This window comes from Phodopus roborovskii, unplaced genomic scaffold (genome assembly GCF_943737965.1).
Source record: "Phodopus roborovskii unplaced genomic scaffold, PHOROB, whole genome shotgun sequence".
NCBI classification, from domain to species: domain Eukaryota; kingdom Metazoa; phylum Chordata; class Mammalia; order Rodentia; family Cricetidae; genus Phodopus; species Phodopus roborovskii.
Genome location: NW_026126540.1, coordinates 27,273,764 through 27,285,305, shown reverse-complemented (window position 1 = coordinate 27,285,305; position 11,542 = coordinate 27,273,764).

Genomic DNA, 11,542 nt, shown 5'->3' with positions numbered 1-11,542 from the left:
TTCCCTTTGCTAAGTTTCCTACAGAAATCTACTTAAAATGTTCTTTTAAAGTGTATAAGGGACTGAAGAGACGATGTCCTCTTGCAGAAGACCCTGGTTCGGTACCCACAATCATCCATAACTACAGTTCCAGAGAATTCAATAGCCTCTTCTGACTTTCACAGGCTCCAGGGCCAGATACATTCATGCATTCATGCAAAACACTCACATTTAAAAAAAAAAAAATCGATTTAATGTCTCAGTAAGACGAAGCATAATGGTACAAGCCTTTAATCACAGACCTCCTAAGGGGAAGGCAGAAAGACCTCTAGAAGACTGCCTGGTATACATAGTAAGTTCCAGGCCAGGCTCTGTCTCAAAACAAAAACAAAAATATAAATAAGACATGAACGGAAGCGGGGTGGTGGTGGCACACGCCTGGCTATTTTTTATTTTAAAGCTTTTAACGTTTCTGAGTTCTTGTTATATTCTGCCACACTCCTTTAAAATTCCCGATGATTTGGGAATGTGAATGAATTAGCAGCATGCATTTCACATTTTTTAGTTTCTCAACCTAAGACACCTTTGGGTCTCCAACAGACTTTCATTACTCTACACCCTTAGCCCCACCCAGGCACAAGAACAAACAATAGGCTTAATTTAATAACAAATGGCATAGTAATGAAATATCACCTCGCCTCTGAAGGGTATACAAAGAGTTAGTTAGATTTTGTTTGCTTTAATGTTAACAATGCTAAAGGAAGCCAGGACATGAAAACAACCAAAACACAGCTAGGGAAGAGTAAAGGGGCTGGTGGTACACACCTTTAATCCCAGCACTCAGGAGGCAGAGGCAGGTGGATCTTGGTGAGTTCAAGGCCAGCCTGATCTACAAAGTAAGTTCCAGGACATCTGGGACTATTTCACAGAGAAACCCTGTCTCAAAAACAAAACAAACAACAAAACACAAACCAAAAATGTCGGGGAAGAGCTGGGCACAGGTTGGAGATGGATGAAAAAGAAAAACAAAACAAAAACATATATAGGACCAGTCTGGGAATATATCCTGAATTCCGATCCTACCTGATAGCTGACCATGGGGAGAGGAATATCCCAAGAGGACATGCATGATAACAAAAAGGGGACAAAAACATGACTGAGGGGGAGAGAGAGAGAGAGGAAGGAGTTATCTACTAAAGAAACAGGAATGGGAAACAGGAATGGGAAGAGAGGGGAGAATATATGGGAGTTGAAGAAGAAATAGAAGAGAAGGCAGAGGCAAGCAGATCTCTGTGACTTTGAGGTCGGCCTGGTCTACATATCAAGTTCCAGGCTGGTCAGGGCTACATAGACCCTGTCTCAGAGAGAAAGAAGAGGCGAAGGAGAAGACCTTTAACCTGCCAGCGAGAAGGGAGCACTGGGTATTATTAAGCTCTTGGACCTGCAAGATGACTCAGTGGGTAAAGACGCTGGCTGCCAAGCCTTACAACTGAGTCTCTAACCCTGAAAACCCCAGGGCGGAAGGAAAGAACTGAGTCCCAAGAGTTGCTCTCTGACTTCCATATCCATGCTATGGTACATGTATAGCCACACAAACACAGACACAAAGAGACAGAGAGGCACACACAAAAGTAAAAGAATAAATACATGTTAAAAAAAAAAAAAAGTTGAAGTCAACATGTCTTTAACATTCAAATCTGCCGGGCAGTGGTGGTACACACCGTTAGTCCCAGCACAAGGGAGGCAGAGGCAGGGAGATCTCTGTGAGTTCAAGGCCAGTCTGGTCTACAAAGCTACACAGAGAAACCCTGTCTTGAAAAGGAAAAGAACCTAAGCTCAGCTTCAACCACTGACTGTCTTATTTGCCTTCTGGTCAGTATGTAAACTCTCAGCTACTTCAGATCCCTGCCTGCCTGCCTGCCTGGCTGCCGATGCCTACACTCTTTGCCATGATGTTCATAGACTCACCCTCTGAAGCTATAAGCAAACCCCCAATTAAATGCTTTCTCCTATAAGTTGCCTTGTTCATAATATTTTTCCACAGCAACAGAACAATAGCTAAGCATCCCTGTCTAGATTCACTGTCTATCCTCCAGCCTCCATCCTGCTCTGTTACCCTAAACCAACATGTACTGCATTGAATCATACAGCTCACTGGCATTGGTCCTGGAGGAAGTCAAAATTTAGGAGAGTGGGGTCAAGATGTTTCTGTCCCTCCCTCCCTTCCTCCTTTCCAGGTCCTCAGAAGAAGGTTGGGCTCCTCTACTGGAGGCCACAGATCCTATGCTACTCTCCATCAGGAATGAAGAACTTATTCCCCAGTTACGAAGGGTACAGCTGGAAGATGAGCCTAGCAGGCAACACCCCTGGAAGGGGATTGACTTTGCTAAAGAAAATTGCCTTTCTCAGCATTACACCTCTTTCTGGAGGAAGTCCGAATCAGCACCAATCTGGAAGACCTCGAGTGCCAATTTGCCAGCTTACAGAAAGTGAAGGTTGTCTCAACTTCGAAGCACTTTGTGGGGCCCTTGTTCGGTCTGCATTGCCATTCTCTCCTGCTTAGATTCATTATTCTTCTCTTGCCTTCCACATATTTGTCTACACAGTGGAAAGAAGACATTGACTTTGACTACCTCAGCTGGGCAGTGGTGATGCACGCCTTTAATCCCAGCACTAGGGAGGCAGAGGCATGTGGAGCTCTGTGAGTTCGAGGCCAGCCTGGTCTACAGAGAGAGTTCCAGAACACCCAGGACTGCTATATAGAGAAACCTTGTCTTATAACAATAAAAAAAAAAAAAAGAATTGACTACTTCAGATTTTCCTCTGACCACCATGTGTATAAACATACAAATAAACATAATAATTTAAAGTTTTAAAAAAAAATTGTCAAGACTGTAGATCAGGCTGGCCTTAGATTCAAAGAGATCTGCCTGCTTCTACCTCCTGAGTACTGGAATTAAAGGCATGTGCCACCACCACCCAATAATTTATATTTTTTTAAAATAACTGTTGGTTGTTCTTCCTCTTAACTTTCCCTTTTCTAAACTAAGAGCAGAGTTAGTAACATGCTCCTGTTTCACAGTACTTGGGAGGCTGAGTCAGAATGATTGCTGAGAGTTCAAGGCCTGCCTGAACTACTGAACAAAACACACACATCAAAACAAAAAGAAAAGAAAAAAGAAACACAAACTAGCTAATCTGTGATCACTTGCAAAATAAAGCACAGCTAATGCTTCTAAAGCATTTTTCCTCAGAGTTCAAAGTGATTTGGAACCCCCAGAAATAGTTCTCACTGGCAATTCTGTAAAATCCTTTCCCAGTGGTGGGATTGCAAACTTGTACAACTGCTTCAGAAATCAGTATGGTGGTTTCTTAGAAAATTGAGAATCAATCTATCTCAAAACCCAGCATTAGCACTTTTAGCACTATTGGGCATGTACCCAAAGGATGCTCACTCACACCACAAAGACATTTTCTCAGCTATGTTCATAGCAGCATTATTCATATTCAACCGAAGAATGGATAAGGAAAGTGTGGTATATTTACACGATGGAGTACTATTCATCAGTTTAAAAAAAAAAAGGCATCCTGAATTTTCAGGTAAATGGACAGAACTAGAAAAAAGTCATCCTGAGTGAGGTAACCCAGACCCAGAAAGGCAAATATAACATGTACTCACTCATAAGTGGAAACTAGACATAAGACAAAGGCCAACCAACCTACAGGCCACAACCACAGAGAACCCAGAGGACCCTAAGAGAGACACACATGGCTCCACCCAAGAAGGGGAAATAGACAAGATCTCCTGAGTAAACTGGGAACGTGGGAGGGCAGGGGAAGGATGGGAGATGGGAGGAAAGGGGAGTGGGAGAAAAAGTATAGCTCAATAAAGAAAAAAGAAACTGGAAAAAAAAATCCTTCCCCAGAAAACAAGGACTGGTACTGGTCCCCTTGGCACAGAAGTGATCCATTCTAGGAAGCTTTTTTTCCCTTTACATTTTCCCCCTGAGACAGGGTTTCCCCTTGTAGCTTTGAAGCCTGTCCTGGAACTAGCTCTTGTAGACCAGGCTAGTCTCAAACTCACAGAGATCTGGTTGCTTGCATATGTCTTCCAAGTGCTGAAATTAAAGGTGTATGCCACCAAGGCCCTGGCTTGGGTGGTAGCATCTTATGTTCTGGGATCCCTGACAGAATTAAAGGGAGAAAGTCAATTTCACAGCAGCATTCCTATCTACCTAAGATTATCTTAGCATTTAAATATTGTTTTAAAGCAAGGCCATGAGGAATGACATTTAAGAGTGTCTTCTGGCCTCCATACTTGTGTATGCACACACATGCTTACATCACAGCATATACACATGCACAAAAACAAGAATGAGCAACTAAAGCTCTCATACACAGCTGGTGGGGATGACAAACCCCATAGTCATTGTGAGAAAGTTTGGCATATGACCCACAATAAAAAGATGTGTTCATTCAAAGACTTGAAAGTGGTTCTATCCTGCAAACCTAGGCACAGCCCAGACAATTTCCAGCTTGCCAATAAATGGGCAAATGTGGTCTACACACAGAGAAACTCAGTGATAAAGTGGGGCACAATCCTAATACCCAACAACAGGAATGATGCTAAGTGTAGGAAGCCACATCCAAAGGATGTATAATTTGATCCATAAGATGTGCTGAGGAAGCCAAAATTATAGGGTCAGAAAACGGTAGTTACCAAAGGATGAGTGTGGGAAGAGAAGTTAAGTAACTACAAAGGGGGCACAAGGGACTCATTGCGGGGGTGGTGGTGATGAAACTGTTCTGTATCTTGATTATGGGGTAGTTACCCTATGGATTTGTCAAAACTCACAGAAGTGTACACTAAAAAGGGCGATTTTGTTGCATATAAATTATACCTCCTTTAGCCTGAGTTAACTTTTTTCAAGGTGAAATGTTGAAGGATAAGCTGCACTACCCACTTAAAAGTCCACTTCTGAGCCACAAATGGACAAGCTGATAAATATATATGAGTGAGAATATTCTAGTTGTTGTTAGTCAGAAGATAAAAACTGAAAATGACTTAGTCCAGATACAGAGGAGGGGTGAAATATATCAGTCTGGATCTGCAGGTATAGTTTGGTGGGAGAGCATGTACTCAGCATGAAAAAGGCCCTGGCATTCAATCCATGGCACCAAACATAAATGAATGAATGAATGAATAAATAAATAAATAAATAAATAAATAAATAAATAAATATTATTGCTGTTTTTCTTCTCAGACTTTCACATGCCAGACAACCACTCTACCACTGAACTCTATCCTCAAACCTACATTTTACTTTTGAAACAGGGTCTCACTACATTGCTATCTTAGTTATGGTTTCTATTGCTGTGACAAAACACCATGACCAAAAACAAAGTTGGGAGGGGAAGGGTTTGATTGTCTTACACTTCTGCATTGCAGAAAATCATTAAAGTCAGCTTCTGGAGGCAGGAGCTGATGCAGAGGCCCCAGAGGGATGCTGCTTACTGGCTTACTCCTTATGACTTGCTCAGCCTGCTTTCTTATAGGACCACCAGCCCAGAGAAGGCACCACTCACAATGGGCTGGGCTGTCACTAATTAAGAAAATACCTGACAGACTTGCCTATAGCCCAGTCTTATGAGACATTTTCTTTATTGAGGCTCTCTCCTCTCAGATGACTTTAGCTTGTGTCAGGCTCACATAAAACTATGCAGCACAGTTGTCCAGGCAGGTCTTAAACTTTCCTCCTGACTCACCCACCCAGAGCAGCTGAGTCCAAGCCTGCCAAATCAGGCCTGGCAAAATTATGCTATTTCAATACTATGAAGTCATTGTGGCAATATATTTATTGATATAGAATAACTTTCACAAATTATGCATATTATATGGCCCTGTTTTTATAAAATCTAAAATGTATATGCACCCAAAACATATGCATTTATCTGTAGCATCTCAGAAAAGAGTTCCTAAGATATCAGAATGTGACTGTAGACATACATCACAGTTGGTAGAGCACCTGCATAGTCTGCAAAAAGCCCCGGATTTGATCTCCCAGAGCAGATAACCTCGGCATAATGATATGCCCTGAAGTGGAGGCATCATCATCAGGTTAGGCAGGCATGGTGGCGTAGTCATCTATCCCGGTCCCTGGGAGTGGGGGAAGATTAGAGTTACATGCCAACCTGGGCCACATGGTGAGACTTTGTCTCACATTAACAACTGACAGAATGTGTGCGGTGCTTGTTTCCAACCAGGAGAATTTTGAATTTTGAGAGATGTTACCTTTATTGCTGTTATTGCCGTTTTTAAATATTAATATTATTTTGGATATCTTGTTAGGTAATCCAGACTGGCCCCAAATTCATGATCCTCTTGCCCCAAACCTCCCAAGTACTGGGGATCCAGACCTGGACCACAATGCCTGACTTTTCAAAGTCTTCAACTTTTCCTAATTGGATGAGCTTTGACATTCTTATGGGCTGGAGAGATGGCTCTGGGGTTAAGAGCACCGACTGCTCTTCCAGAGGACCTGGGTTCAATTCCCAGTACTCACGTGGCAGCTCATGACTGTCTATAACTCCAGTTTTAGGGATCTGCTACCTTTACCCAGACATAAATGAGGCAAAACACCAATGTACTTAAAATAAAAATAAATATACTATTTGAAATTATTTTATTTTAGTTTTTAAATATTTCAAGGTGTTGGTGGTACAGGACTTTAATTCCAACACTTGAGAGACAGAGGCAGGTGGATCTCTCTGTGAATTTGATGTCAGCCTGGTCTACATAGTAGGGAGTTCCAAGACAGCCAAAGCTACATAGTCGAAGAAAACAAAATAAAAGGAATAAATTTAAAAAGGAAAGAAAGAAAGAAAGGTTGGAAGGAAAAGAAGACATACTCAATGGCAAAATACTTGAGAGACTCTGGGTTCTCACTACCAGGCTGACTGTTAAGCATTAGGGGTGAATTGCTCTTTTTTTAACTTATTGTTTTAAGATTTATTTATTTTTATTTTATGTGTATGTCCTAGAAGTCTCTATGTAGACAACACTAGTCTCAAACTCAGAGATCATCCTGCCTCCTGAGATTAAAGGAACGTTCCATCACTCTTGGCCATTGATTTTTTTTTTTTTCTTATTTTAAATTGCATTACTTTAGGGACATTCTAGTATTTGCTTCTATTGTTTGAACACTGTATATAATGCACAACTTTTTAAAAACCAAATCTTGTTGAATAAGTTCATTTCTTTCTCTGTACATTGTTTCATCTGGGACACAGTCTAACTTATCTGATAAACACACATTGTAAAAAATATATTCGTCAGGCATTGGTGGTACACTCCTTTAACCCCAGCACTTAGAGGCAGAGGCAGGCAGATTTCTGTGAGTTCGAGGCCAGCCTGGTCTACAAAGTGAGTTCCAGGACAATACAGAGATACAGAGAAACCCTGCCTCGAAAAAACAAATAAATAAATAATATATTCATGGCAAGGTATAGTGGTAGCACACACCTTGATCCCAGCAAGTACTTGGGAGGCAGAGGCAGGGGGAATCTCTGTGTTTTAGACCAGCCTGGTCTACAGAGTGAGTTCCAGGACTGCAAGAGCTACACAGAAAAACCCTGTCTTGAGAAACTAAAACAAAAAGTGAAGAAAAGAAAACAAGCAAGAAAAGCAGTATTGGTGTGCTGTGCATGGATGCAGGTTTGTGCAGACGTCAGTGGAGGCAGAAGATGGGGTCAGAATCCCTGAAGCTGAAGTTAGAGGTGGTTGGTGGTTGTGAACAGCCCAACATGGGTGCTGAGAAGTGAATTCTGCTCCTCTGAAAGAGCAGCACATGCTCTTACTGCCTGAGCCATCTTGCCAGCCCCTGATGTAACATGCATTTTTAGAATGCCATAATTAGCAGGGCATGGGGGTGCATGCCTTTAATCACAGCACTTGGATCTTGGTGAATTCCAGGCCAGCCTGATCTACATAGTGGGTTTAAAAACAAAACAAACAAAAACTATTAAATATTTTGTTTACATACACATGAAATAAATTTTATTCCAAGTTTTTTAAATATTTTATAAATTGTTAACCATTATTAAACAATGTTTTATAATGAAAATGTGTTTCCTTTTTAAAATTTAAATAACAAATGAGGGAGAAAACTATTATTTGCTGAGTTCTGATGTTCCCCACTATTCTGGGGCCAACTCCAAGTACTATTTTTTCTCTTTTCTTTTTATTATTCTGTGTGTGGGGTGTGCGTGCATGTGTGTGTGTGTGTGTGTGTGTGTGTGTGTGTGTGTCCAAAGTTTACCACAGGTTTATAAGGTTTTGAGGCCTGCCTTGGTGGCTCCCAGCCACCAAACCTGTCCATATTTACACAGGCTCCAGAGATCTGAATCCTGCTCCTCATGCTTGCTAGGCAAGCACTTTCTCTGTCGAGCTATCCCCCTAGCTCTTTCTGTTCTTTGAAAAGGCTTTTATTCCTGACATTGGAGAGGCTGCAAGGAAGCAGATAAATTCAAGGCTAGCCTGGGCAATTTGGTGAGACTCTATTTCAAAAATGAGAAGTAACAAGAAAGCTGAGGCTGAAGCCATCACACACAAGGCCCCTGGGTTCAGTTCCCAAAACTGAAAACAATTTTTAAAAAAGGAGTAAACTGGGCCCGGCATGCTGATACACAGTCATAACCCGGCACTCAGAAAACCTCAGGGCTACAGAAAAACCTTAGTTCAAGGCCGACTACCCAGTGGGACCCTCATCTGAGAAAGGGGGATAAAATAAAAATAGTAACAACCACAAAAATGAAAGGAGGAAATGGATGGATGTGTAGTGTGCTCAGTGTTAGTGTTTGCCTAGTATATACAAGGTCCTAACTTCAGTTCCCAGCACCCAGAGGGGCGGGTGGAGCAGAGGGAGAGAGAAATAGGGAGTGAAAAGGCAATCTTTCTAACGTGCTTCCTTCAGCGTTCAAGAAAAGATGTAGATAGAGGAGAAAGTGAAACAATAAGCTGGATGATGGCACACACCTTTAATCTCAGTGCTCAGGAGGCAGAGACAAGCAGATCTCTGTGAGTTCAAAGCCAGCCTGGTCTAGAGTTCCAGGACAGGCAGGGCTGTTACACACGCACACAGGCACACACACTGTCGGTGGAGGGTGGGGGGAGTTTCTCAACAAATATGGTGGCGCACATTGTGACCCCAGCATTTGAGAGGCAGAAGCAGTAGGATCAGATGTTAAAGGCCAGCCTTAATTCATACCAAGTTCCAGTGGAGGTCTTGGATCTCTCATGCTGTGACCTATTCAGCCTAAAATTGACCTGCCTGGGGTGACCAATGATGGAGAGAGAAGAGCAGGGCCTTTATCAAGCATGACACAAAGGAGAAAGAGGGGCTTTAGCTAATAATCTCTGAGGGGGTCTCTGTAAGGAGCAGACTCAGGTGCAGGCATCTTGAAGGGAGCTGTTGATATTTTCTGCATATACTGTCAACATCTGTACTTCTACAAAAATAAAGCCTTGCCATCCCTCTGAGATGGCGGGAGACCGTGCCATTCCCACGGGTCTGTGGCACCCAGCTGTGTTCTCTTCGACAATACACAGTCACTCAGGACTTTGTGGCTTCCCCTCTTATGCTTGTTGACTCAAGGGTTGAGACCCACCTGGGTTACTGAGTGAAGCCCTGTCTCAAAATAATAATAATAGCTGGGCAGTGGTGGCACATGCCTTTAAACCACAGGAACTCTGTGTTAACAAGCTTTTCAAGTGGCTCCAATGCTCACCAGTGCTTGAGAGCCAGTGGTGTGGAGGAATGCTCTCAGGGGGCCTGGGTTCTCTTGCTGGTTTAGCGCAGCAGCTTTCTCATCAACCACAGTTGAATCCCTAAATCCCTCATTCTCCACTGAGCATAACAAGGAGTTTGGATGGATGCCTAGGGACCCACTGATCTACAGGTCTATGAAACACCAGAGGCAGAACGAAAGTGAGTAACGAGAGTCATTCATTCAATCCACAAGTATTCATAAACCCGACAGTATTCTTTCCATGTACTCAATCCATGACAGAAAGTTGCTTTTTAATTTAAAAAACAAACAAGCAAAAACTGTGGGACTAGAGAGATGACTCGTCGGTTAAAAGCACTGTCTGCCCTTCCAGAGGACCCAAGTTCAAATCCCAGCACCCACATGGCAGCTCACAGCTGTCTGTAGCCCGTACCAGGGGGGTCCTACACCCTCACTCAGATATATATATATACACAAAACACCAATGTACATAAAAATGAATAAAGTATAAATTTAAAAACCTGTAATATTTCTGACGACAAATTTACCCTTTCTCTGTCCACAAGATTCTCTTCTGGCATCTATTGGATTTGGAAACTGTGAGAAAGACCCAGAGGAATCAGATCACCTATTCCTCAGTGACTTTAATTTGTAAACTTTTTTTATATCAATTTCTTTTTATTCAAGACAAGTTTTCTCTGTCCTAGAACTCACCCTGTAGACCAAACTGGCCTCAAACTCACAGAGATCCGCCTACCTCTGCCTCCCCAAATGCTGGGATTAAAGGCATGGGCCATCAACCCCTGGCCTTGTGAACATTTTTGTTTTTGCTGAAGGGGCTTCAGGACTGAGGAGTCAGAAGACAAGCTAAATGGGATTGCCTATCCAATTAGAATGTTTGTACCTTCATACATCATCTCAGCAACAATGTTATTAGCGTTTCTTTTTGTATGCTTGTTTTCTGTGTGTCGTTTTTGTTATTATTTTTCTAGAAAATCTTAATTCCATCTAACCTTGATTGTTGTTTGAACCTAGCTCCACCCTTTATTGAACTTCCTGGTACCCTACCACGAAAACTCAGGGCACTGAGTGGGCTTGCTACTGGAGCATTCTAAAACAGAGTTTAAATATCTAAGTTAAGAAGTTTTAAGAAAAGACAAACAAAAAAGTCACCACCCTGGAACGCTTTTGATCTGACATTCACGTTTCACTGCTTTGCAAGAACAGGAGATGGCGCCATACGGCAGTGGAATGTCTCGGGTTAGGTGGGCTTTGGGCCAGGTGCAGGGTGAGAAGGCTTGGGAGCGGAAAGGGCAAAATCTAAACCAAAACTCGGGGTTTGAAAGAAACTGCCCCGAGGAAGTCATATAATTCAGTCACCTTTTCTTCTTTCTTCTCTTTTCCCTTTTCATATATTAATCCCTTTGCATCTACTTCAAACAGCTAGAAAGCTGTTCACAGTAACGCCAAAGAGCCAAACAAAAGTCAAGTCGGAGGAGGACCGTACTTTCTCCCTTTCCTTGTTGATTTGGGGGAGTCGGAACTCCGGGACAGGCTGCTTGCTCGGGTAGCCGAAACATTGACTAGGGGCAAAGATTTCTTTTGTGAAGCAGTGTTCAATTGTGCAGACAAAGTCTCCAAAAGCCCAACACCGACTGCTTTCCAGAAGAATCCCACATTTAAAAATTTTTAAATTCATAGAGAAGCCAGGAGGTGGCGCCAGGCGAGACGCACTTCCAGCATGGGACACTGAATCTCGGTCGCAGATGCTCCAGGA